At 32.6% G+C, this 5,286-nt stretch overlaps 1 long non-coding RNA gene across 1 annotated transcript; it reads right to left on the reverse strand.

Annotated features, from left to right (window-relative positions):
• Window positions 1-1,142: 1,142 nt before the first annotated feature.
• On the reverse strand, window positions 1,143-2,078 carry LOC126849718 (uncharacterized). The gene is made up of 3 exons (XR_007687442.1): window positions 2,013-2,078; window positions 1,549-1,627; window positions 1,143-1,250 (listed from the first exon to the last, which is right to left on the reverse strand). It is a non-coding gene; the product is annotated as an uncharacterized LOC126849718 (long non-coding RNA).
• Between the last annotated feature and the right edge of the window lie 3,208 nt (window positions 2,079-5,286).

Genomic DNA, 5,286 nt, shown 5'->3' on the forward strand with positions numbered 1-5,286 from the left:
AGAATAAATTTAAGTTGAATATTATTATTATGTATTGTAATTTTATTTCTAGTTTTCTCTTTAATGTCCTAACAATCCCTATAGCCCTAACAATCCTTATTTGCTGGCTGAACCAGCAGAAATTTGAGATTTAAAGAATGTTCCTAACCGCGTGCCCTAACCGCGTGCCCTAAACTTACATGTACCTCTCGCTAAGCATTTTGACCAGTACAAGCCGCTTATTTTGCGTAGACCAATATCCATTCTTCAGGCCAGTTGGACCTACCTTTCGTTGCTCCTGGCCACTTGCTGAATTGATCTCGAACAAGAGATCGAAAAAGGAAATACATACTCCTTTTATCGTTGATGCTATTTATTAGCCGGCGAATAGCCGCAAGATTTTTCTTGCGCTCGTAAGGAGATAAACTCCTTCTTTTGGCGGCTAATTATTGTCGCCAGCAGATGAGCGCAAATATTTTACGCTCGTTGACGATCGTACAATTTTACGATCGTTCGTTGAATATTCATTTTAATATAACTTTATTTTAACTGAGACAAAGCCAAATTATCAATCAAAATTTTGATTAAAAAATTATGATAAATATATAAATTTGATTAAAATTTGAATATTAATATATAATTTATTTAATATAATGCATATTTATTTAATATAATAATGCATATATATAATAATATATAATATTAATTTATATAATAATATATAATTTAGAATAAAATAATATTAATCTAACACAATATTTATGCCATTTGTTATCATATTATAATTAATTGATTAATTTTTGGTCTCTCAGTTAAACTAAAGTTTAAAAACAAAGTCTACAAACAAATTCTACAACTGGATGAGCTATAAGAAATTAGGATAAAATCGCCGTGCGTTATAAGAATGAATTACCATGACACGTATAATTGATAAAATTACTATCGTTCTTTATTCAGTAAATTAGATAAAATCTACGAATTGGAAAAAAATGTTTTCTATAATCTTCCTTCTTCAACTTAGACTTTAATTTATTTTTATATAATTTATTTTTTGCAATAGATGCAATACATATTTAAAAAAACTTATTCAAAGTTATTCAACTGAATCTGTTTAAGCTCATCCATTTAAAAGTAACGGATTTATTACAATCTATAATCTATAATCTACATCTACAATCTCTATGAATCCGTTACTTTAAAATTAAATAAAAGTTCATCACTCACCGGCACTGATGCGCAACAGCGGAGATTTGGTCTTGAGGCTACGTTGTCTGCAACACAAAGATATAAAATCCAAATTATAGCAACGCTTAAAATAATTAATATTTCAAAAAATTATTATTGTATACACCGAATTTTATATCCGATGCGTATAATAATAAGATATATATATAATATGGTATATAATATGAAATACTTTATAAACTCTAAAAAAGAAAACTATTTTTTTAATTAAAAACTTTTATAGTAAGAGTCTCTCTCTTGTTTAAACTATTAAAATAATGATCGAATCGAATTAATGCATGTATGGGATTTATAAATAATTAATATACAAATAATAATACTCACCCTTGGGTTGCTCCGCCGGTGCAGGATGCCTCTCCTAGGCCTCCTCCTCCTCTCAGGATGTCAGGGTCGCTACGTTGATCTGAACATACAAATAGGAGATGCAAATTGTAGTAATGCTCAAAATAATTAATATTTCCAAAAATTTATTATATGCATTGAATTTTATATTTGATGCATGTAATAATAAGCAGATTAATAAAATACTTTTATAAATTTTGAAAAATCTACTAATAACTGTAATAATTTCATACAAAAGCTATTAGCTAAAAGTAGAAACTTTTACAAGATTATAGCTTTTATATATAAATATCTTTTTCTCTAATTTTCTCTTATTTAAATTATATAACGAAAAAATTAAATTACGCGATTAATTGCTTAATTTAAATTGCACGTTTGCAATTAATAATTAAATACAATTAATAGATATTTAATAGATAATTAATATAAAAATAAAAATTACTTACCACAGAGTTGCTCCACCGATGCCCGATGCCTCTCCTAGGCCTCCTCCTCCTCTCAGGTAGATTCACACGCGCGATACTTTTAAACGGCACACCCGCACTTTTATTAAAAATACTTCCGCACTTTTACGCGCGATACTTTAAACGAAACTCCCGCACTTTCGAATTTCGGCACGATCGAACCCCGTTTCACTCGAGAATCATACTGCGAGTCGACAAGTCGGGAATTCACGATTACTCCGAGCTAGGGTTAAGCGAGCAAAGGAAGAAGACGAAATCGATTGATGGAATCGACGCTCAATTCTTGTCCGCGCTTGTTCTCACCGAGGGCCGACTCGAACTTTATTAGGAACGATCACAGAGAACCACCAAGTTTCTATCATACAGACTGAAACTTACGCTTATCATAAGGCTGAGAGACGGGTCGAGAATGAAGATACCCAAGTCCTAAGTGTTCACAATTTAGATCACTTAGAAGATGAGAAATCAGCTTCTCTAGCGAGCGAAAATCGAACCTAATAAAACACAGCCAACTGTCCTCAATGCGATACAGTACAGCTGATAGACGGTACAAGATGAGGGAACGACGATTCAAAAATCGATCGAATTCTAACCGATTCGGGCCGAACCGTTCGTCGAAGCAGAGCGTGCCCCAACAGCCAATTCTCGAACCGAAGTTCTTGATTAACCGCGCGATCGTCGCATCTATACTATGCACGATCATACGTTGCTACGCGGCCGGCATTCACCTCAGCCGCGATACTGAGGCGTTTTAACGTTGCGTCTCCATTAATATATTAAATTTATTAATACATAAATATTTATATAATATATATAACATTAATATTGTATTAACGTTACCTAATATCATATAAAATTAATTATATTAATAGGGTATTAATATATTACCGATAGCAACGCTGAGAGATATCCCAGTTAGTCGGCAACGAAGTACGATCCTCGCATTGTGAAAACGGGATAGAAGTCCGACGCGAAGACGCGACGACGCGAAAACGCGGTTATACGGTTACGCGACTCTCTCGTTGCTCGTACGCTCCGATGACGAAGCAACAAGGCAACGCACTAAAGTCCTCCACAGATGTGCGTGCCACATATGAGTCATTGTACGACTCGTGGCAATGCAGTATGGACACGCGACGACGCGAAAACCGTCCGCGGCACGATGACGGGACACGGGAGCGGCGTCGCGACGCGAAACCGTCCGCGGCACGTTGACGGAACCGACGCCGCGATAAGCCGTCCGCGGCACGATGACAGCACTAACGATACGACGAGCCGTCCGCGGCACGATGACAGCGACGACGGCGTTGGGTGCTTGGTTTCCCCTTCTCAGTAACCTCAGGAGGTCTTTAAGACCCTTAAGGTACCATCCGGGTACTATGCCCTCCCACCACGCCAAGGTTACACCCTGGGAGGGTATTATATGGATATAATTTTGTAATATGATATATATATATATATATATCATATTACAAAATTATATACGTATAACGTGAGATTATATTTGAGCATAAATTATCTATATCGCATCCCTCTTTTCTCTCGATTAAAAGAGATGCGGTGTAGATATGTTTTGATAAAACAAGTGATATATGTTATATTATACGATAATTTAGATTGAATCTCATACATCATTAAAGAAACGACTGTGAAGAAAAAACTGTGCAATGTATATTTTGAAATTAATATAGATAGTAAATAGAAATAAATTATTTACCATACATACTTCTGCTCCATCCATCGTCGGATGCTTTCTAATATCTCTTTTTCTTATCTTGTTCATCTCTTGTTGTCTTGATTCACTCGCGAAAACACAGTTAATTATTAGTCGAATATGCGACAATCGCATACTTTACACCGGCACTCGCGATCGCGGAACAATTACACGAAACATACGCATTATTATATCGTAAAAGAGAAAAAACAAAGAACAAGATTTTTGTTGTTTACTATGTTAAAATCATGCGTCATTTGTAAGAATCTCTAGTATTGAAATATTATTTTTATTTCTTATTTTTAAAGTTAATTACTCGTTAATTGTAATAATCATAGCAAATTATATTTTAATTTCTATCGCGATCGCGTTTATAATATCTATTTGACGGAATGTATCGCGCTTTACTACCTTACTGTTCGACTGTTGCCGTGCGAATGATAACGAAGCTGTAATACGTAAAACGTAAACAATAGCGAGCTAATGTTTACGCCAAGGCCGAATTCCATGTTAGATATTGTTAATTTATTGTCGAAATATTTTATGAGTATTATATAAAATATATATGCGAAATATTAGGTTAGATAAATATTTTAAATTATAGATAAATTATACGTATTTGACTCTATGTATTGTTAAAGAAATAATTATTATTTGTAAAGATTGTAACAAAAAATAATTTTTGTCCTTATTACTTTAATTCTTTTATTCTTATTTGATTAAATAAATAAATTTTAGAAAATATGTGATTCGAGATTTATCGTCGCGATATGTATGCAATTATATATTATTTATAAATAGGAATTAATTATATTATATACAAATAATTTTTTGATTCTTGATTGCGATCGCGTTTAGAAATGAATTCGGAGCGTCTCGCACGACTACTTTCCTGCTCGAGTGTCGTCGCGCGAATGATACCAGAGTCAAGGTACGTAAATAATAGCGCGCCAATGTTTACGTCGCCAAGGCCGAATTCCATGTTAGATATTGTTAATTTATTGTCGAAATATTTTATGTGTATTATATAAAATATATATGCGAAATATTAAGTTGTATAAATATTTTAAATTATAGATCAATTATACAATTATTTGACTCTGTGTATTGTTAAATAATTATTATCCGTAAAGATTGCAAAACAATAATTTTGGTCCTTATTACTTTAATTCTTTTATTCTTATTTGATTAAATAAATAAATTTTAGAAAATATGTGATTCGAGATCTATTATCGCGATATATATGTATATATATATATATATATATATATATATATATATATATATAATTTTTTTTCTATTTTTATCATTACGTTTAATGAATAAATGATGCAAAAACGCTTTTCAAAATTTATTATTGCGATATATATAGGTACATATTATTTATATAACGGTAATTACTTATTAATAATATTAGATTATTTTCCAATATCTCTTGCGATCGCATTTAGAATAAGAATTTGACGGAGCGTCTCGCGTCGTGACTTTTCTACTCGAATATCGCCGCACGAATGATAACAGGACCGACGCACGTAAACATTA

The sequence above is a fragment of the Cataglyphis hispanica genome, chromosome 5 (assembly GCF_021464435.1).
Source record: "Cataglyphis hispanica isolate Lineage 1 chromosome 5, ULB_Chis1_1.0, whole genome shotgun sequence".
NCBI classification, from domain to species: Eukaryota; Metazoa; Arthropoda; class Insecta; order Hymenoptera; family Formicidae; genus Cataglyphis; species Cataglyphis hispanica.